At 40.4% G+C, this 24,059-nt stretch overlaps 1 protein-coding gene across 6 annotated transcripts in view; it reads left to right on the forward strand.

The window, feature by feature from the left end:
• Positions 1–6,095: 6,095 nt before the first annotated feature.
• The window catches only part of LOC126356172 (Ca(2+)/calmodulin-responsive adenylate cyclase), a 1,163,484-nt gene continuing 1,145,520 nt past the window's right edge, over positions 6,096–24,059 (forward strand). For all 6 annotated transcript variants that reach the window (XM_050006929.1, XM_050006931.1, XM_050006933.1 and 3 more), the window contains exon 1: positions 6,096–6,541. The gene's annotated coding sequence lies outside the window, so the exon portion shown is untranslated. The remainder of the gene's footprint in view (positions 6,542–24,059) is intronic.

The raw sequence follows: 24,059 nt of genomic DNA on the forward strand, positions 1-24,059 counted from the left end.
AACAAATAAACCAAGCAGACTCAAATGGAATGCCTGGATGTATAGTGAGTAAATGATATTAGAAAATAAACAGGAGAAAATGGATTCATGTAACTGATGACTGTAATAATGACAAATTTTAGCCTCAGTTCATAACATGGTAGATAGCTGTCCACATTGATTCACAAAATGAAAATAAAATTAATACCTGTATCAATTTCCAGCCAATATCTTGAAAATTTTTGAGACTGTTACAAATATTAGCAATTAGTAGGAAATGTTAAAAGACATAAATGTGCTGTTTAAAATACAAGAAGGAACATTATGGCTTAATATTCTATTTTTTCAGTGATAAGTGAGACTTAAAGCAAATTTGATAAAAATTTTCAACTAAAAACCAAGAAATATTAAACTGCCAAATCAAAACGCACAGAAAACAGCCAAAATAAAGAGCTGGCATATTTCTAGATTAGCTAAATTAAAATGTGTAGTACAACTACTAAATGATAAAGTCAAAGACACTGAAGATATTGGCATTTACAGGCCAAAAGGATGTACAGAAAAGAAGCAGAGATAGCAAAGAAGAAACGCAATTCCAAATTTACTGATGAAGCTCACAATCCTTGCAAGGCAGGATCTGTAAATGAACATATGCAAAAGCCTACCTCTTGCTTTAATTCTTGCAGCCCAGATTAATTTAATGAATATTTTATACACATAGTGTAAATTATAAACATAGTGGAAAGCACAGTAGGTGAAATTACTGACTTCAGAACAGAGCCTGGAGTTGCCATGAAATTCGGAAATAAATGCAGCATCATAATGTGGAAGAGAGAGTATCGAAAAGGCATAATAAAAACAGTAAAAGACTACACTCAGGGAAGCCTGACATTTATAGCATGTCCTGTGCTATATTAAAACATTCTGTGAAACTGCTAAATCATTGTTAGTAGTAATAAATAAGTGCCTCCAAGTGGAGGATTTCCAAACTTTGTGAAAGTAGCACACACAATACCAGTTCACAAAAAAGGTAATATACATGAAGTGTCAAGCTACAGGCCTATATCTATAATATCAGTGCTAGCTAACGTGATTGAGTCCACAATGAAATATCAGCTATTTATTTTTATTTTGAAGGAAATAATCTCCTTCACGATACTCTGCATGGCTTTTGGAAGGACAAGTCAACTACAACAGCAGTAATTGACTTAATTACAAACATGAGTAAAGGTTTTGAAGATAAAGAGTCTATAGCTCTTGTGCTCTGAGTTAGGCACTTGATTTGTATTCCACATGGAGCTCTTCTTAGCATCCACGTGAAGCTCTTCTCAGCTAGCTAAAATGATATGGTATTGGGCAAGCTGTTCTACAAACTCTCAAATCCTACTATCGGCGGAAGAAATAGACTAAGGAGAAATGAAGTTAAAACATAGTGTGCCACAGAGGTCGATAATAAGGCCCCTGTTCTTAATATTCTTTACTGACATAGACTCCAATGAGCACATATTGCAATTTGCAGATGACCACAACTATGTTCGCAAAAGGGGAGAATGTATTTTAAGTTGTTCAACAAGCAAAAATCCTGTTCAGTGAGGCCAAGGCTTGGTCCACCATGAACAAGATGAAAATTAATGAAGACAAAACACAGAGTATGATATATAATGTAAATAATACTGGAGCTACGGGTGACACAGCAGCTGTTAAGTTTCCGGGCTTTTTCATTTATACCACATTAAACTGTCAACAGCACACTGAACATCTGTACTCCAAACTTTTGTTTGTTCTGACAGAAGTTCTGTTTTCAGTTAATATATTTTCAGTTGCCTTGTACACAAAGGGGTCAACAGAAGCATCCGATCCCATGTGTCGGCTTTGACCCGTCACATAAGGGTGTTGTCGTGTGTGACGTCACGATGACGCGGAGTTTGGTTTGTGTGTGTGGCGTGTTTGTAGATGTCGTGGTGTTGTGGTTTGTTGTGCTCTCTGGTGGTATGTTCAGAGTTTTTGTTTGTGTGGTGTAATGGGCTCAGTTTGCTTTTGCTCATTATCCAGAACTGTTTGAGTGTTGGCTGTGTTTGTAGTGGAATTTGTTTCAGTGAGTTAATGATTTTCTGTGAAGGTTAATTTAGTGTTGTTCGCTGTACATCGTGTGGTAATTTTAGTAAAATTAATCGGTTGTTGTTTCTGTTCAGGAATGGATATGACGGACAAAATTAACAGTGCGCAGCCCAAAGTGTGGCTGTGTATGTTGTTATTGGTATCGGGAGATGTTTTTGAGCTATATAGGCCAAGGGAAGTGTTCGATCCTAATTTATGGGATCGGGAGCTGCTGTAGAGCTATATAGGTCAAGGAAAGTGTTCGATCCCAATGTTTGGTGGTTTTGGGAGATGGGATCGGGAGCTGCAGTTGAGCTATATAGGTCACGGGAAGTGTTCGATCCCAATTTATGGGATCGGGAGCTGCTGTAGAGCTATATAGGTCAAGGGAAGTGTTCGATCCCACTGTCTGGCGATGTATGTTGGTATTTGTATTACGAGATGGGATTGGGAGCTGCTGTAGAGCTATATAGGTCAAAAGAAGTGTCCGATTCCAGATGATATTGTGTTTAGTGGTATTTGGGGAGTTTTGTGATGCTGGTCTTTTTCGGTGGTTTGCGTGGTTTTGTATGGGGGTGGGTGTCTAAATTTGTTTATATCTAGTTTGTCCCCACCCAAAAACCACAAATTTCCCGTGCTTGTCCCGTTAGTGTCATTAGGCTTTTTGTGGAACGTGTGTGTGTGTGTGTGTTTGTTTGTTTTTTTACGATGTATTTTCGTCTTCATAATGTGAACGTAACGACTTTATATACGCCAAATTGCAATTGTCGTTTCCGCCATATTTGTGACGTCATGGGTCGGGGCAGGGTGGCGGGATCGGACGCTTCCGTATTTCTGGTTGAACAATGATTGAAACCACTATCCTCCAAAATACATGGCTTTAATTCTTTGTGATATAAGTAAGGCATTCAACTGCGTCTCTTATAAGATACTGTTGGAAGAATTAAAAACTTATGATATAAAGGGGGTAATTTTTGAAACTCCAGCACCTTACCTACAAGACAGGTGGCAAAGTGTTTGTATCCATGGAGCAATGTATCATGAAATGGTACTTGAACACTGAGTATTGCAGAGCTCCATACTTGGCCCTCCCCTCTTTTTAAAATTTGTGAATGACATAAGTTATAATGGTCATACTCAGCTCTTGAATAACTAAGGGTGGAAATTAAGCTGGAGCGCCAAATAATGATGAAATTTTGTTTGAAGTAGCCAAAAAGTGGTTCAAAGCAAACAAAATTGCATTAAATGAAGTTGAAACCCAGATAATATTACGCAATCTGGGTGACTGTGGACCCACAGCAAATGTTGATAGTGTCAAACACCTGGGAATCACAATTGACAATAACCTGATGTGGACTGAATTTCTTTGCACATGTGCGGTCTAAGCTTTCAAGAGTAATTTATCTCCTCAAGCTCAGAGGTATGGTAACAGATCATTACTTAATCACAATACATTTAGCCCTGTTCCACAACCAGATCACATACAGATTGCTGCCGTGGGGACACTGTACTGGACGTAAAAACATACTGCTCCTGCAAAAGAGAGTTGTTAGAATAATATCTTCCAGCAAGAAATTTGACCACTGTAGACCCACTTTTAAGCAGTTCTCCATCGACATAATTCTCTATTATTCCAATATCGTACATCACTCAAAAAAAATGAACACGTATATCTTTCCGTGCGAGCTCTATGATTTCCCTTATTATTTTATTATGATGATCGTTTCTCCCTACGTAGGTCAACGTCAATAAAATATTTTCGCATTTGGTGGAGAAAATTGATGATCGAAATTTCGTGAGAAGATTCTATTCCAATGAAAATTGCTTTTGTTTTAATGATGGGCACCCATAATCCTGCATTATTTCAGTGATGCTCTCTCCTCTATTTCATGATAATACAAAACTTTCTCAATGTACTCTGTCAATCCTGTCTGGTAAGAATCCCACACTGCGCATGAGTACGGTATCCTAAAAGAGGGCGGACAAGTGTGGTGTAGGTAGTCTCTTTCTCAGATCTGTTACATTTTCCAAGTGTCCTGCCAATGGGAATACTGATGATATTTAGCCAGTAAGTTTTCAACTCTCTTCTACATAACAGAAAATCAAGGACCCTTTTCAAGAGACAAGATATTCACATATACTACACACAAAATAAGACCGACATAGATATTCCAAGCTATTACCTAAGTAAGATACTGTCAGTTTTCCAGCAGAAGCTCTGAAGATGCTCAAAGACATACCATCAGATGTTCGAATATTGCCACTGAGCATTTTCATACCTTTACTGATTTGTGTGCTCAAGCAACAGCCATTGTTGTTTGTAACCACTGTTTATAACATCAGTAATGTGTAATGCTACTTGTCTGTTGTCTTAGTTTTAATATATAATTTCTAATTTGTGACACAATCTGCCTAGCTGTACCGACTTATTAATAGTAATACATTCCAGTATTGACTGTTCTATCATTTTTGTTTCACACTATCTACCATGGCACAGTAGTTCAAACTGCAATATTGCATTCATTTTACATATTATGTATTATTGTAAACTTGACACTGTCTGTTGAGCTATGGCTAGCGAGTGAAATGGAATTGATAATAATGCAATTTCTATGTTTATTATCTATGTCAACTTGTTCAGTAAGTCTACAATACAAATGCTAATTTTAAATGGAATAAAAATGTTGGAAGACCACAAAAGTACATCAATCTGTGCAGCCTGTGTTGCTAAATCCCCATTCACTTTGTAGATAAAGCTACACGAAATTGAAGACTGTAGCAGAATCATCATGTGACTTTTACCATTTTTGAAAGCTGAGGCCCAAAGAGTAAGTATTATTTCTCTTGAAATGAATATTTTACCAGTATTGTATGTGTATATCATTAGCACTGAACTGCCAAAAAGAATTTGTGGGTTAGCTGTAAAATACTAAGCATTGCATACATGTAAGAATTCTTGCTGAAAAAGCACAATCCTAAAAATCAAGCATTGCGATTGTATATGATATGTACTATAAATGATACAACAATGCAAATTGCAAACAACTTCATAACCTATGCTCTAGCCTGGAGGCAGCAAGTATTTTTGCTATTAGTGTAGTATATACCTTCTGGGTAGGGTATCAAGCACGTTGTTTACTAATTGTGTGTATGTTATCTCCAATCGTGGCTCTTTCAGCGGACAAACAACATTTTTGTTTGTTTAATATAAGTTTTGGGAGTGAAGCATTCTGAAATAAATTGCCAATCAAAATAATCGAAAACTAAGAATGAACTATACACAATAAATACATCGCACAAGTAGCCGTAAAGTCAGCATCTTCTTAGCGGTTGCCAGTGTATGAATAACGTGGTTGATAAATATGCCATTACCACATTATTATTCTTTATTTCCATCATCTTCGTTTAGCCTTATTACTTCATGGTTAACAGTGACGATTTACTTATTACAAAAGTTAACGCGTACGTCATTGCTTTAAATTTTTTGTTACACATAATCCGGATGATCAGGAAACCTCTTCCGATACATTTACTTAGGGTTAGGTATCCACCTGAAACTTTAGGAACACATTCACCTCGCTCTATACGAGCAAACAAGAAAAGCAATACACTACCACGGCCCACGTAAATATTTCTGCTACTGAGCGAAAGCATGCGGTATACAAAACTGTCGTTCTGCTTTCAGCAATACAGATTGTCATATGTTCACATTTCTTCAAAGGCAACTTTAGCTTAAATAGTACTTGAATTTTACACTTAAAAATTTTCACCATGCTTTTACTAGGCCAGCCGCTCAACCCTCTCACATACCCTAACAACAAACTTAGCGTTATAGATCGAAGAAATAATCGAGTGTTCTACAGAGTTAATGCTAATGTATTTCATACGCTAACCGCAGAAGTAATTTTGTTCGCTTACGTTGGCTAGCTCGCAGTTTGACATTGATTGTGTTGTTCTACAAACCGCCACTGAGCGCTAGCGTCGTCGCAGGTTTGTTGTAAGGCAAAGCATTAGTTCAGCAGTCGGCCGTGTGGACGGGAGGAATGTGTTGTGGGTGATTCACTGTGAAAAGTTCGTGCATGTACTGACTTGAGTGCATTTTTTTTTCAGCTCACAAAGATAAAAAAATCACTTGTGCTCATCTGCTTAGAAAGTACAGAAACTTATATCGGATAAAACTGTGCTAAGTGAAAGGAGTTTGGGTAAAAAAAAAGTTCTAATGCGGATTTCATGTCATTGTTAGTGGAAACAGAGTGGTAATTAAATCGTTGCAGAAAAGTGAAACAAATATATCGCTGTTGTTTACGAGTGAAACATTTTTTGTGTAAGACTTTCGAAAGGAACTTAAATGCCGTTACGCGCTCATCGAAATCCGACCGAATGATTGTCAAGAAAACGAAATTGGATACGTTTAAGAAAAAATTTTAGCAAGAGTCGCAGCATTATTTTCACGTCAGTAAACCAGGTGAGTACCTAATAGTCTCTCCTACTGAACTGATAAATTTCTTAATAGTGTTTGTCGTGGGACTATTGGGTTGGCGTGGTGGCGCCTACATCCATCGGTTTACCTATCATCGTATGTATCTTATTTTAATAGTAACTGAAAATACATTCAACGAATCGGAAATATACCGGTTAATCTACAGCTTGTGCAGTCTAAGAGTGTTAATTCTTCATTTGCGCAAAGATTATTTGCGTGCGGCGCTCTGTCGCTTCAAAATGAAAAATCCGGTAGATATTTTCTTTATTAACGAATGTACTGTATATTTTAATAGAATCTAAGGCATATGGGGAGAAAAATATTAGTTGAATAGGTTCCAGTAGTTATTTAATTACATTGTCAGTATTTAAGTTGCAAACTGTGTGTGTGTGTGTGTGTGTGTGTGTGTGTGTGTGTGTGTGTGTGTGTAAGATCACCTCATTTTTCGCAGTAAAAACTTGAAGGTTGGTGTAAGTCATTTTGTGGACGTTTTTGCCTACGAGAGCCCATTTATTGACGTTGAACTGATTGTTAAATTTTCACAGACACAAGTTTGTACATAATTGCTACTAGAACCACCCAAGATTTCTAGATAACACAAAATTCATATCACGGTCAGTTACGTGATTGGGCCTACAGAATTTTATGAGTTGTTAAGAGTCAGATTTCTGTGATAAAGAGTGAAAGGAAAGGGACTTAAAGCACATACATTTAAAAAAATCATTTTCCTTTGCGAGTAAGTGCTGCTTGCACTATTAGCATCTTTCGTTGCTTGTCGTAAGACAGATTTTACACTGCTTCTATCAAGGTCAACAAATTGTTTCCTATAGCCGATGAGTGTTCGAATGACGTTTGCTAGTCAGAGCTTGCTTTGCATCTCGTGCTTCACCTAATTACAGTGCCTGGTCGAAAATTTCCGCATGGCCATTGTCACCTCTGCGTTGTTAGTCCGAGGTACTGCTCGCCATCTCCTGAACGTGCTCGGCGTACGTTGAACCTGCAATGGCAAATTATTTATTGGTTCTGTGCCTCAACACACATTCTTTATCTTCTCTTGAATGTTCCATGGAATAGTGGCCACTATTAATTTAATGCATAAAATTAGCAACTAATTGTTAGAAAGAATTGTTTTTGCACTGCGGGTGACGTCTGCCACTGTAGTCTGGGGCATACGTGCATCACGTCGCTAGTCTCTCATTTAATCGTACTTGTGCTGAAGCTGTACTTCACCATTTCAAACCAAAACAGTATCGATGTAACATTTTGCGCCTGTTAGTATTTCAGGGTTCAACGGGTACTAAAAGTTATCGTCTACCTTCATGTATCGCTTGTAAGTAACGTTTACGTCGCGCTGATCCATTCTTCTTCTTGAAGCAGATACTGTCTGAAAAGCCACAGCTAGTTATAACCTGACGTTCCTAGGGGTAGCTACAAATACGACATAAAGATAACACAGCAGAAAATATAAGCATTTGATCCTTACTGAAACATGCACCATCACTTTTTATATAACACTCAACTTTATATTTCTTTGGAGAGGTTATATGCAAATACTGCAGGAAAACAGAGTAATGCATCGACGAAGAAACCATTACATTGACAGAAATCGTGTTATTGTAACAGAACAGTTGGCTCGTGTTGTGATCTTTGTGGTGGAGATAGTGTTAAAGCGACTATTTTCCATGGCGTACGGTAGTCTGGAACCCGGTCTCCTTAGATGTAATGATGGAGAAGGTTATGGAGTCTTTGTTCTAATGAGGACGGAGTGTAAGATGTTTCCAATGAGAAATGGGATGCAATATATTCGTCCCCAAGTAACTGGATGAAAGGAGCAAGAGGAGACTGAAAAGCAAGTCAAATTCCCACAAGAAAATGCCAATACAATGCAGATGGAGTTGCTGAAGACTAATGGAAAGTTACTTTTTCAGTGGACGGACACCAAAAAATACGCATACTAAAGAAGAGAAAACAGATGTGTGACACAGTAAGGGAATGGAGATTTGTTGATAGGGAAAACTATATACTGGTCATTCGGATTGCTTGTTTGTTGACACGATAAAATATTTAATAAAGGGAAAGAAGACCTGAGAGTTACGATAGGAAATTAATTTCTTAGGCCCCTATTGCACTGTAAAAGAATTTTGTCAAACATGTTTTATAACAGAAAAAAACCCTACTCTAACTTCTATAAAAGATGGAAAAATACTCCAGTACACACGGTAAACTATCGGAGGAGAAAACATGAATCCCGAATTTCCGCCTTAAGCCTTTACAAAATCTGAGGTGCCCTATCATGACAGGTTCGGCGCTTATCTGTTATTGTAAGAATCTACGAATATCGTCACTCATCATCGATTTGAGACCTAGAATTAATTGTTTCCATTAAACAATTTCCAGTTACCGTCGGAAAATACTGTGGCAGAGCAGCAGACGATAACCACCCAACGTATTGCCTTGTTGAAGTGTTACGCTGTTTAGCATGTACCATTGAAAGGATTTCGCAAATGGAAAACAGTAATAAAAGAGCTGTTAAAATTGAAACGAGTGCACTTTTGGGACACTGCCCTTGACTCCACTCTTTAAGTTCTATTGCTGCCGCTTATGGTATATCATGGAAAATTTTGGCAGTTCCACGGCGGCATACTTCATTGTAGCGATATAGCTGTTGGATGTGAGAAGGGCATGCCTCTCTTCAGGCAATGCCCATGGTCCCTTGACAGACTATTCACACGCACACGCGTTTCCCTACATCATTACACTGATGATCCCATTGTGCCTCAGTGTGTAACCTGTCAAAAAAAAAAGCATTGTTATACTCAAGTTACGCCACACAGTTTTTTTGCGCAATTAGGTTTAATGATTCTACATTAGTTACCGGATCTTCACTGTAGCATGACATTTCACTTCATGCAAAGCCACATAGCAGACAAGCATCTGAATAATACTAATTAAACTTCCTAACATCTCAGCTTATATTCGAACCAGTTACACCTCAGGCACGAAAGCAAGACGCTCATTCTTCTACAGCATCATTTTTCAAAAGCTTTTAGTTTCTTCTTTACTGAACTGTTTATGGTCCCCGTTTCACTTCCGTACAAGGATACAACCAAGACAAATATCTCCGAAAACACCCCAGTTTATATGATGTTAAAATATTTATTTTTCCGATTTAATGCTTCTGCACTATTTCCGGGAAAGAATAGACGTCAGCAGCAGATTTGGCGAATAAGTTTAGACGTTGTGCAAATTGATTGCAGTTGGTAAGCTGCAATCATCGGAATTAAATGCTAAGCACAATTTATTAAGGTTCTGCGCACGTTCAGTATTTATTGACAAGTTCGTCAGACCTTCAATATGTTGAAGCGACTTCACAAAATATATTACATGATAAAAACTGACATTGGAAAACACTATTTTACGAGAGTAAAACGTCTAAAACCCAATAGAAAGCATGTGCTCAAATACATTAGCTCTAGTCTGCAAGTAATAGAAAACTACGAAAAAGAGGAAACGGGTCCGAGATTGGTTGAAAACAGAAGAGATTGGTTAATTTACTGAGTGAAATAAGAATCACGCACCCGAAAGATTTCATAAACTATTTTCCGATGAGTTTTGGAACGTTCTGTAAGTTACTTTTGTTGATAAGAGACAAAATGAAGAAGCAGAATACGTCAATGAGAGAGGCTATCACATCCGACAAGAGATTAGGAGTAACTTGTAGATGTCTGGCGACACACATTCATTCTAATGCTCTAAGTTTTGTTCTGCAATACCAGCAAGCACAGATAGTAAAAGTCCATGGAAAGGAAACATGCGAAGTACTTCAGTCTGCCTGACAAGGACCTGTTCAAGTAATTAACTTTTTTATGCTTTTTGATAATTTGCCAAAACTGCATGCATTTCGCAGACCTATTAGTTGTTGTTGCAGATAATGACTTTTTTAGCTTTTTTCAAAACCGCTGTGAAACACAGCAGTGTATGAAATCTTATGCGACTAAACTGCTAAGGTCATCATTCCGTAAGCTTACACACTACTTAACCTAAGTTGTCCTAAGAACACACGCACGCCCGAGGGAGGATTCGAACCTCCGCCGGGACCAGCCCGACAGTCCATGGCTGCAGCGCCTGAGACCCCTCGGCTAATCCCCCGCGGCGAACACAGTAGTCTGTCCTGCATTTTCAGATTAATGAAGTAAGTGGTGTCATAGTGTCCATCGTTAACCATCCTAAAGTGGCATATACAATGATTACCCTTGCGTACGCCTTTTAAAATGCTTTGGTGTTGTTGTTGTGGTCTTCAGTCCTGAGACTGGTTTGATGCAGCTCTCCATGCTACTCTATCCTGTGCAAGCTTCATCATCTCTCAGTACCTACTGCAACCTACATCCTTCTGGATCTGTTTAGTGTATTCATCTCTTGGTCTCCCTCTACGATTTTTACCCTCCACGCTGCCCTCCAATGCTAAATTTGTGATCCCTTGATGCCTCAAAGAAAAGGTCCTACCAACCGATCCCTTCTTCTAGTCAAGTTGTGCCACAAACTTCTCTCCTCCCCAATCCTATTCAGTACCTCCTCGTTAGTTATGTGATCTACCCATCTAATCTTCAGCATTCTTCTGTAGCACCACATTTCGAAGGCTTCTATTCTCTTCTTGTCCAAACTATTTATCGTCCATGTTTCTCTTCCATACATGGCTACCCTCCATACAAATACTTTCAGAAACGACTTCCTGACACTTAAATCCATACTCGATGTTAACAAATTTCTCTTCTTCAGAAACGCTTTCCTTGCCGTTGCCAGTCTACATTTTATATCCTCTCTACTTCAACCATAATCAGTTATTTTGCTCCCCAATAGCAAAACTCCTTTACTACTTTAAGTGTCTCATTTCTTAAGCTAATTCCCTCATCATCACCTTATTTAATTCGACTACATTCCATTATCCTCGTTTTGCTTTTGTTGATGTTCATATTATACCCTTCTTTCATGACACTGTCCATTCCATTCAACTGCTCTTCCAAGTCCTTTGCCGTGTCTGACAGAATTACAATATCGGCAAACCTCAAAGTTTTTATTTCTTCTCCATGGATTTTAATTCCTACTCCGAATTTTTCTTTTGTTTCCTCTACTTCTTGCCCAATATACAGATTGAATAAAATCGGAGATAGACTACAACCCCGTCTCACTCCCTTCCCCACCACTGCTTCCTTTTCATGCCCCTCGACTCTTTTGTGTTAATCCTTAAAATAGAAGTATTATGTACACAACGGTGGATAAAAAAGCATAAACAGAGCACACTAACGTCGCATGGCTCTTCCTGAATTTGTGTTAACATCTGAATGGAGCAAATTGTCAGACCGCCAATATTTGACATCACACGTTAAGTATATATTGTCAATACTGAGAATATTGGAGGTCAATCAATACCGCTCATCAACATTTCTAGTATTGACAATACGTTAATATGCGCTCTCGGACGGTCAATATATTGACAGTTTGACAATGTTATTGAACTTGGGAGGGCCCATTTAAAGCAGAACATGATTACATGCAGCTGAGTCATCAGTCGCTTCAGCCGTCACTTACGTGACCACGTTCCAGTGGTCACTGACCCTTCACACGTACGCGCACAGAGCACTGCGCGCGCTGTGTTCAGTAGCTTTGGTATTAGCCATATTTGCATGCGAGTGCATTGCTAATGCAAAGAGAAGTGCGGGTGCGGCCCAGACACGCACGGCTTGTCCTCGCGCTGCGGCCCGGCCCTCGGTTCGTCCTTTGTTCGGCGACCCGGCGGCCTTCAAGCAGCGAGCCGCCTGTATGTGTGCGCTGTGCTCTGCCCCCTCACTCACTACTATGGTCGGTGCCGCTACCAGACACGCCACTTCATCGGCGCCGACTAATTCAATTTCATTTTGCCACGCCCAGTTGCTTACCACCTATTTTCTTAGTTAATTCTCTGATTACGTCTAATGTGAATTAGACCTACATCTTTCAGCGAAACCACTGGTTTTTAGCCGGTGCGTGTCGTCGAATCTGTCGCACGCATTATGGATTTGGGGGGGGGGGGGGGGGGTTAGATTTAAAATTCCTGTTACTGTACTCCGGGGTTGTAGAGCGAACTTAGTAGATAAAGTTTTGACAAGGAACGTTTGTACGGAAATGCGCCGTTTGCGTACAAAAAGAAGTTTCAATGTCATTTCCAAAGAACCTTTTTGAAAAATTGAATAATTTTCGTTTGTAAAATATTGCGGTATTATAGAGAATGGAAAAAGCTGTTAGTGCTATTGTCATATCAGTGCCGACGAAAACTAGCAAGAAACACGTGACGAAAATTGGTACAGTATTGTTAAGACCATAATGTCCCCGTTGCCGTGTGTCGTGGCTTAAGGTACGTATAGCATGCAACTCTAGCCGCTACTTGGTCTATACGGTAGTTTCTCGCTATCGTCACCGGACGTCCGTTGTCTTGCAGAATAGCACCATCCCTAGCCTGGAAGTATTTTTACAAAGTGAATTGCAATGCATTTTCTTTAAAAGACTGAGGATTTGTCTGCCGTTCTATGAAATATAAAAGAGGATGGGAAGTATGGTAACAGTAATTAAAGACTGAACATTATTTCATTCATAGCATACAATAAAAATAGAAAGTATCTGACTTATTTTTATCATGACATAATAAACCTCTGGCTGCTTGTAGCTCTTGAAAACGTACAAATTGACACCCAGACACAGTTTTTAAATATCAGTTTTCACCCTTTAGGACTGACTATTCGCAATGCCCAAACAGTGACATGATCCCAATTAGAACGTGAATTTCGAACACACTACAAAATTTGAACCAGTGGAAGTATACTGTTTTTTTTCTCCTTTTTAGTATTAACCACTTATCACTTTTCGAGAAACGCAACAAACGGTGGGCGGAGTAAGTTTTGTTTCATGTGCTTGTTTAATTGAATATTTTGATTCCATGCATCTTGGAACTGAATCAAAGTTTTTCAATCTTTGTTCGATTTCTAAGTTTACTACAAGAAGTAATAGGAATAACAAACAGAAAATTGTCTGTTTCAGGAACCGGTGTTTTGAGCGGCTTTCAGTCAGCTTAGACGCGTTGAAAGAAACCGATATAACCGATAACTGCCATCCCTATGTGATGAACCACAGTTAAACCTTCTAGTTGTAAACGTACCAGTTTCTTGCAGCAGTTATTGTAGACGCACCAAAATGGTGTGTGTGATGTCATAATTAGAACAGTGATTGATGACGGCGCCCTCATTATTTTGAAAGTAATCCGTTCTGCAGACGTACTTCATGTTCAGATGTTGCGTTTCCTGGCACGGGTTCCTTATTAAAACTGTATCTACTAACAAGGAGTGGTCCGCAGCGGCCGGATAGACGTTTTGAAACCAAATGTATAGTGATATAGGTTACGATTCTAGGTATCACACTCTGCAGCCCTTCACCATAGCAAGAAAAATCCGTATTACGTCGTCTCATTGCGTGGGATGACGGGTAAGATGATAGCTTCACATGCAGGAAGTTACGGTTTCGAATCTCCTCAGGCGCAGTACATTTTTATTTCCATTCTTTTGTCACATTTTAATCTTGACATCAACTTCTTCATTTTCTCTCATTTTTTTCGTATCATTCTTTTTCCATCATGAAATATTTGTTTATGAGTTTTTAATTAATTTTGTGTGTTAATTTGCCATCTTTTTATCACCCTGTTAGTCATCAAAGTTATTACGATCATTATATCTATTTCCCATTTCGCTAGAATTTCGTTTTGCTTCTTTCATTTACGTCTTCATCTGCGTTATTGTGTCTATAGCGCAAGAGGAATTTAGTTCGTTTTCACTGTTTGCATGACGATTACCATGCAAACCTCTGATTAGAAAACACACATTATCAGACCACTGCACAGTCAATATAAGTAGATTATTTCGTCTTTTGTTTTTTAATTGATAGATCAAAATTTTCAAATTATTGAATATCGTAATGCATCAATACAATTAAATTCACGTTTACAAAAATTTTACAGTGAAAAAAGAATGATTTGAAGAAAAAGGAAAAGTCCATACAGTGCTGAAAATAATGTAGCAAAGGAATACTAGAACTAAAAAAAATCATTTAAACCAGTTAACTGAATAAAAAGTGATCAAAACTACTTCGATAAAAATTTTTAAAAATGGAAGCTTGTTGTACCTGACAAGATTCGAACAACCTGCCGCATGTGGAGCAATTATCCTATCCATTACACCAAACAACCAGTCTGTCTAACGCATCGCTATTTAACTGTAGCGAGCGTCACCCAAAATTCTGTTTTTTCATTACTCGCAAACGAGGGCTCACGATTGTGAGTGGCTGCAGCATGTGATACCTGTGACTTGTACCTACATCACCGCATATGTGGTTTTAAAAAGTCGATTCCATCGCCGGGGGACCTCTCCTTGTAAGACTGCTCGACATCCCTTATGTGTCTGTCAAAGGAATCATGGGAAAATCATGTACACTTTTGCCTTATATTTGGTACCCCTCCCCCAAAATTAGACTTGACAAGTGTCAACAACTATTTACATGTTTACACATAAGTGGTATCCGGCACCTGTTATGTTTACTGGCAGAGTTTTATCTTCTATTAGCACGTTCTGTGCGGGTAGCTAAGAGGCAAGCACCAAAGAACGGGATGAAGGTAGAGAGAACTAGTACGCCAGAAGAGAATCTAGTAGGAGTTACGCCAGCATTGTCTGATTGATAGTAGCTTCAAGGATGCGACGTTTAACAAGTGGCCACGAATGCCTCTACAATTATGCGACAGTTTGATTACGTCAAAGCAAAAATTTATATCAACCGAAATACCGTTACAACCAAAATAACGTTAAACAAAATACGATCGCAGTGCGCCTCCGTAGCCGTGCGATTAGCGCGTCAGACGCTAAAGCGGAGAGTTCAGCCTATTTCGCGGTACTGCCAGGGACTGTCACTTGGCGGGAGGACTGGAACGGGGCGCACTCAGCCTCGCGATGATGAGCTGCTTGAATTAGAAGCACTGGCTCCAATGCCGGGGAAAGTCGAGAACGGCCGGGAGAGTTGCGTGCTGACTCCATGCTCCTCCATACTGCAGCCTCGCGACGCCACACGGAAGAGGATGGCACGGCGGCCGGCGGACGTCACGTGGTCGTCACGGTCTGATCGCGGAATTTTAGTTAGTTTTTAAAGTACAGTCGCTTATTCATATTCCTCCCCGTTGGCCACGCAAATAACTTCGCGTCATTCAAGTAGCCAATTCAGTAAACTCATATTTATGGCCGTAAATAGTGCTAAGGAACAAGACGTGTGCATACAGCAAATGGTGACAAATGCTCAACAGGGCCTCGTTTACTCATTTGCACGCCGACTAGGCCCAGATACCGGCTGCAACATAGAGCCGCACCGTATCAGTTGAAAATAAAAAAAGCCTTCGTTTTAATATTAACATTCGGACGGCTCATAATCCTAAAAGAAACAGACGTAATTATTTTGTATGGGCGTACACGACTGAGTCACCTCTCAAATGGCAACCTCATTCGCATAAAGTTCCTAGGGGTATTGCCGCTGAGAGTCCTAAAAGAGTAGAAAAGGAACTCCGACTGTTTGAAACGAGTTCCATGTTACGGAAGTGGCGTCTTCCATATGTAAAGACAACTGAATTATTATAAGTGGCTTGATTAGTATGAACTATAGGTGCAAAACAAGTAGCCAGTAAGATAATTTAAAGCCTTAACTTTAAACCTCATTGTTGGCGTAGGAATTGTTTGAACTAAATGTACGTGTATATTTCTTTAGTTTTTATTTGCCTAACAAACATGGTTGTTAATACTTACAATTGGTTATTTTTAAAGCCGAAACACTGATTTTTCGAAGACATTTTGTTGTGAGCCATGAACTAAAATAGTATTTTGCTTTTGTCTTCTGCTACAAAATAGTGGAACCGGTTACCCAGAGTCTATAGAGAACAAGAAGCTTGCAGAGAACAAGACTTCGCAGAAACATGACTCCCATGCTCATCCAAATTCGAAAAGATGTAAGAATTTCAAAATGCTACAAAGATTGGCGACTTACTTCAGATTTTCAGCAATGTAAAAGTCTGCACTTGGCAAAACGCATCCTGTGACTATAACATAAATGAGCCACAATTAGATTTATTCAGTCCATACGAATACCTGTGTGTCGGATATTTGTATGGATATGAAATGGAATGATAGCACAGGTTTGGTCCTATTTTAGACAAGTGGCAAGAGTGGTTCATTGGCAGGAAACAAAAACAAAAAAAGTGGGAGTCTGCAAAGGAAACTATTTACAAAGCACATGTGTGTCCAATCTTAGCATATTGTCCAAATGTGTGGAAGCCACACCAAGTACGACTAAAAGAGAATGCTGAACACACAGAAAGGACGACGGCGCGAATGGTCATACGTTTGTTCAAATCACGGAGCATCATGGAGAAGATGGAAAAACTTGAACTGACAGACATTTAAAGACGTATATTAATTTTCCTTCGAAAGTGTACGTACCACGTTTCAACAGTCAGTGTTACTTGAGGGGGCTATGAATATACTGGAAAACCCCATGCATGGTTCCGCTAGGGATGCAAAGACAAGATACGCACGCAAAGAGGAATTCAAGCAATAATTCCTCCAGCTCCTACTTCGGGAACGGCAAGAAGCTTCAGTACTTAGTACAATGCAAAGTGTCGTTCACCATGCATTTAGCGGTTTGTACAGTATAGAAGTGAATGTGGTCTGTTGCTTCATATTCACGAGTTTAGCAAAGGATGGCTTGTTTCAAACGAGGCAACAATTCTCTTTAATGTGATCGGCATGATGCACATCCCAGAACTACAAGCACAGTTCAAAACAAAGAGAAAAATATTGTATTGGACAGTAAACGATTCAACATGTATGACACAGCAGATGCCATACAGGCATATAAGTTGAAAATGTACTGTATAGTCGAAGAGCGCATGCAGGACGAGAGTTGACGAGGGACAACTCTTATTACTTTTGTAGAAGGGGTGGGATCGATAAAACGAAGCACAGTTTTTAGCAGAGTAAAATTTATAATTATTTAAAATCTGTTTATAAATCATCAAACCTACTAATGCGATCCGTTTGTAATAGGTACCTGGAACCTACAATATGTTTAACTGGAAGAGTATAGTCAGTATGAGATTTAACCTTTGTTGTCCACGTGCGACTGATTTGTAACTGCAACTATTTGTGATAAAGCAGGGAAACTAAAAACAATTATCTGTGTCAGTCACTTCCATTTCTTTCCACAACGCGTTTCGAGTGCTTCCGCCCTCAGGCGGTTTGGTGGATTGCATAAGATTTTATTTTTCTATGCACTTAACTAGTTTCGATCCGTGTGCTATTAAATGATACAAATGTACACATATCACGACTTGGAATGTGCTTGTAGCTCGAATATCGACGAATTGAAGCGCAAGGCAAGAACGGAGTATATAAAGGAAAGGAAATTATCAAGTAATCCACTGATACACCTTAACATGGCGGTGCAAGCCATCGAAACTCATCGTGGAAGTGAATAAAAATGAGTAGCACAGATAATTTTGTCTTCGATGAGATTAGCAAACGTTATTTTGCTGTCAGGCAGGAAACGTGTTGCTATATTTGTAGTAGTTTCGACAGTGATCGGTAACACGAGAGAAAACATAATGAATGAAAGGTAAAACGCTGGCGCCTGCCCATCATACCTACAGATGGATTTGCTATTGATACTGACACACAGCAAAAGTCGAAACGAATTTACATTGAGTGTTGAACCAGTGTAAAAACAAACCAACTAATATTGTGTTCTTAATGTTCATGAGATATAGTTGGCCATTTCAGGCTACAAACAAAACTGCGATCGAAACAGTGAATGGTGGTGTGCCCCTGTACCAAAACCTGCCATGTCTGTTAGCCAATGTTTTCTGTGGTTCTTAATACTAATTATCTGCGAGTTTGTTGGATCAACTGGAAATCAGTAGGACAGAGACTAGAGTTTCAAACGAAAAAGTTCGTTGATGGTAAAATCTTTCAAGTAGCTGGTCCGTGTCAAATTCCTAGCCTCAATGCTCAATATTTCCATTCCTGCGCTGGAATCTTATTCAGGTTTCTAATACCTTTACTGGATTATTGGACACCGTCTAAAAACAGTGCTACGTTCACTTATAAGATGATGGCAGTAGAGGGATCGAAACGTCGAGCGTTGAAGAAATTTGAAGAGGAACATGACGTGACCGAACGACTGCAGATCTCACAATCGATGACAACGGCTACGAAAACCTGCGGACTTACATTAAAAAATCCCCATCGTCCGTCTCTACAGTACATCTACAGACAATTTCTCAATGGGAAAACTGTAGGTGGTTAAATAGAAATTGGTGGAATACCTATTCGTCGTTGTCAGCATGTATGGCATCCTCTTTCACCTTTGCACACATCTAAAGTAATGCGGAACATTAGGATTCAAATGAAGATATTCTGACAGCTAATTAAATTTCACAAATTGTATAGGATTCAGCTTCATGGGTGAGATCCACTAATTGTTAACACTTCTACAAAGTGGGAGAACATCATATATATAACCTTTTTTGCTAAAGACACTGTTGCACTGCCGTGATAAAAAGTGTTCGCGTTTCAGATGTCGACTACAGTAATGTGGTGCCACTTGCATGAATCATAGGACGTGTGAAACCGGAGATAATTATTTCAAGGAGACTGAGGTCCACGGAGATCTTCCTTTCTCATTTATCATTGAGCAAAACATAATTCTGGAAGTCTGCCAGTTTTCTGCGCTGACGTGCCGAATGTTTGCGTAGGATATTCATTTACGTCAGCTTATTATCTATCATTTCACAATGTGTGCCAGTTCGATGGCAAAGTACAGAAATGACGAAATGAAATGATTGTTACAGAACTTGCGGAGGCACTGAAGCTATAACGAAACAAAGCCCACGTTTCGCTATCTTCTATTGTAATTTTCCGGTTTATTGTGTGCAACACATTGGTAATTCGTTCACCAATTTGCTTATTCTTTGCACATGGACTGTGTGATAATTTTGATGTGGGATTTTTGAGCACATCATCCATTTTTATACGTGGAAAATTCGTTATAAAAAGTGCTGAAAACGTTTGAAGTAAAGTAATCAGCTTACTTAAACTGAAGCATGATTTCAGTGGATTTAACTGGATTTCCCATCGGTACTCTGTGAACATGATGATAATAGTAAATAAGAAAACACTTCATAACACTGCGGAACTATGTTGATTTGCCACGTAACATCTTGTGGTGATAACTGAATGTCGTTCCGGCCCGAGATGCTGGAGGTAGCTCTCTCTCTCTCTCTCTCTCTCTCTCTCTCTCTCTCTCTCTCTCTCTCTGTGTGTGTGTGTGTGTGTGTGTGTGTGTGTGTGTGTGTGTGTGTGTGTGTGTGTGTGTGTGTTTACTTGATGAAGGCTGTGGCCGAAAGATTTCTGTAAGCGTCTTTTAATTGTACCTGTCTGCAACTTAACGTGTTTTCTTTCGACAATAGCAATCTGTCTTTTTCTACATTGTTCATAACCTACCTGGATATCTAAAATTTCCTGTAGTGGGTAGCGTGTCATCTTTGGCAACGATTCACGAGGTCATGGTAAATTTCTCTGTGCATTTGTCACAGACCATTGTACGTTGTTTTTAGAAGTAGCGTCACCAATGTGGACGTTGCAGAGTTGTTCGGTATGAAACATAAGCAGCTTAACAAAAAGGCTTTACGCGCATTGCCCATTTAAGACCTCATTTACGACCTTTGGTTCAGTATCTCAAAATATTGTTACCCACCACTGTTAGCATATGTATTTGAGAATCTGGGCGCTGATTTGAATTAATCAGCTGATGTTCCTCGTTCACAAACACGTGCATTGCTGATTCCACCATTTTTCCAAATACATTCCTGGAAATGGAAAAAAGAACACATTGACACCGGTGTGTCAGACCTACCATACTTGCTCCGGACACTGCGAGAGGGCTGTACAAGCAATTATCACACGCACGGCACAGCGGACACACTAGGAACCGCGGTGTTGGCCGTCGAATGGCGCTAGCTGCGCAGCATTTGTGCACCGCCGCCGTCAGTGTCAGCCAGTTTGCCGTGGCATACGGAGGTCCATCGCAGTCTTTAACACTGGTAGCATGCCGCGACAGCGTGGACGTGAACAGTATGTGCAGTTGACGGACTTTGAGCTAGGGCGTATAGTGGGCATGCGGGAGGCCGGGTGGACGTACCGCCGAATTGCTCAACACGTGGGGCGTGAGGTCTCCACAGTACATCGATGTTGTCGCCAGTGGTCGGCGGAAGGTGCACGTGCCCGTCGACCTGGGACCGGACCGCAGCGATGCACGGATGCACGCCAAGACCGTAGGATCCTACGCAGTGCCGTAGGGGACCGCACCGCCACTTCCCAGCAAATTAGGCACACTGTTGCTCCTGGGGTATCGGAGAGGACCATTCGCAATCGTCTCCATGAAGCTGGGCTACGGTCCCGCACACCGTTAGGCCGTCTTCCGCTCACGCCCCAACATCGTGCAGCCCGCCTCCAGTGGTGTCGCGACAGGCGTGAATGAAGGGACGAATGGAGACGTGTCGTCTTGAGCGATGAGAGTCGCTTCTGCCTTGGTGCTAATGATGGTCGTATGCGTGTTTAGCGCCGTGCAGGTGAGCGCCACAATCAGGACTGCATACGACCGAGGCACACAGGGCCAACACCCGGCATCATGGTGTGGGGAGCGATCTCCTACACTGGCCGTACACCTCTGGTGATCGTCGAGGGGACACTGAATAGTGCACGGTACATCCAAACCGCCATCGAACCCATCGTTCTACCATTCCTAGACCGGCAAGGGAACTTGCTGTTCCAACAGGACAATGCACGTCCGCATGTATCCCGTGCCACCCAACGTGCTCTAGAAGGTGTAAGTCAACTACCCTGGCCAGCAAGATCTCCGGATCTGTCCCCCATTGAGCATGTTTGGGACTGGATGAAGCGTCGTCTCACGCGGTCTGCACGTCCAGCACGAACGCTGGTCCAACTGAGGCGCCAGGTGGAAATGGCATGGCAAGCCGTTCCACAGGACTACATCCAGCATCTCTACGATCGTCTCCATGGGAGAATAGCAGCCTGCATTGCTGCGAAAGGTGGATATACACTGTACTAGTGCCGACATTGTGCATGCTCTGTTGCCTGTCTCTATGTGCCTGTGGTTCTGTCAGTGTGATCATGTGATGTATCTGACCCCAGGAATGGGTCAATAAAGTTTCCCCTTCCTGGGACAATGAATTCACGGTGTTCTTATTTCAATTTCCAGGAGTGTATATATGGTTTTTTATGTCGTCATTCGGTTATATTTCTGAACTACTGTGCTCTGGTAAGTAGGCATTCTCTTACTGTTCCAGTTGGGATTTCTTTCGTACTAGTAAAAATATGATAGTCTTACCAAAATTTTTATCTGTGAAGCTATCTTCGTGCGCGAATTAGTAACGCGAATTTAGTACCAAATGTTTTGCCCAAATCTTAAGATGTAATATAAAGCAAAAAAGTTTTTGGTACTTTATCATGTTAACTATATATGTTCGAAAGCTACTAGTAAAAATATTTGAGCAATGCGTTGCTTCATTGCACAATGGCCGGCTATCAGTGCTCATTGAGGAAGAAAAACACAATAACCAAAATAGAGAACGACACATCAAATAAGTCACTGATAAGAACAGAAATATATCTGTGTACATGCACAAGAAAGAAACTTGGGTTTTGAAACTAACAAGTTTCCAAAGCTTTAATTTAAATGAATGGCACGTAATTTTTGCAATCCTGTTACACAACACAGGGGCTGGTCAAAAATATGGAAACGCCAAAAACAAAACACATTGCCGTGCCTAATACGGTGTAGGAAACCTGTTCGCGTTCAAAATAGTTCGCAGTCGTCTAGGAGTGAATAAGGGTGTCTTAAACCATTATTCGCCGCGCGGGATTAGCCGAGCGGACGCCGGCACGGTAGCTCATCGTGTTCGGTCAGAGAGCTGGTTGGCCCCTGTAATTAAAAAAAAAAAAAAAAAAAAAAAAAAAAAAAAAAAAAAAAAAAAAAAAAAGTGGAAGGACCAACAAACTAACTTACACGGATTTCATGCGACGTCCGCAACGACCAAACACGACGACCACCGACGAAAAAAAAAGAAAAAAGCTGTCTAAGGTATTGCAGTCATGGACTGTGTGGCTGGTCCCGGCGGAGGTTAGAGTCCTCCCTCGGTCATGCGTGCGTGTGTAAATGTGACGATGATGTATGTGTAGAGCGATCTCTCACGCTTCTCTACATAGTACATCGTAATAAAGGTTCGATAATATTGAGAAGTGGTGAGTGTGGTAGCCGGGGCGCTTGGGACAGTCCTCGCCCTTGACAATGCGAGCTGTGTCAAGAGGGATCTGTCGTCTTGGAATACGCATCACCACCGCCATCTCCATCGTCATTGTAACTTGGAATGCACCTGATGAGCCAGTATGGTCACAAAATCTTTGGCAGTAATGAGACCGTTTCCCGCGGTGTTGTAATATTTTTGTCCAAAACCGTGATTTTCATATATGATAGTGTACCATGAAAGAGTGCTTTTTACCTTTGAAACATGGAGGAGAGTGTCTTTCCAAAAATCACTGTAGGATAATCGTTGAATAGGTGAGCTAGACTCATCATTGAGGCAAAAAATTAAAAATAATTAAAATAGTTGCATAAATTCTGCTGTCAGGCATCAAGAGTAGTCGCCATTTTCACCTTGCTTTACAAACCACGTAGTCCTTCAAACGAAACACTTCACAAAACTGCTTCATAATGTAGGGAGGGAAGAAAAACTGTCATGTAAGGTTCGAATAGGTTAGTGGTGTCCTGCTGGACAAAGTCAACCTGCTGTTGTATGTTGACTTACCGTGGGTAACTACCCGAAATTGTCCATCTACTTCATGGAAATACATCCACTGTGGGTACTCGTCATTGTTTGTTGAATATCAACACTGTTGTTGTTGTCTTCAGTCCTGAGACTGGTTTGATGCAGCTCTCCTTGCTACTCTATCCTGTGCAAGCTTCTTCATTCCCAGTACTTACTACAACCTACATCTTTCTGCATCTGCTTAGTGTATTCATCTCTTGATCTCCCTCTACGATTTTTACCCTCCACGCTGCCCTCCAATGCTAAATTTGTGATCCCTTGATGCCTCAGAACATGTCCTACCAACCGGTCCCTTCTTTTTGTCAAGTTGTGCCACAAACTCCTCTTCTCCCCAATTCTATTCAATACCTCCTCCTTAGTTATGTGGTCTACCCATCTGATCTTCAGCATTCTTCTGTAGCACCACATTTCGAAAGCTTCTATTCTCTTCTTGTCCAAACTAGTTATCGTCCATGTTTCACTTCCATATATGGCTACACTGTATACAAA

Source organism: Schistocerca gregaria, chromosome 3 (genome assembly GCF_023897955.1).
Source record: "Schistocerca gregaria isolate iqSchGreg1 chromosome 3, iqSchGreg1.2, whole genome shotgun sequence".
Taxonomy (NCBI): Eukaryota; Metazoa; Arthropoda; class Insecta; order Orthoptera; family Acrididae; genus Schistocerca; species Schistocerca gregaria.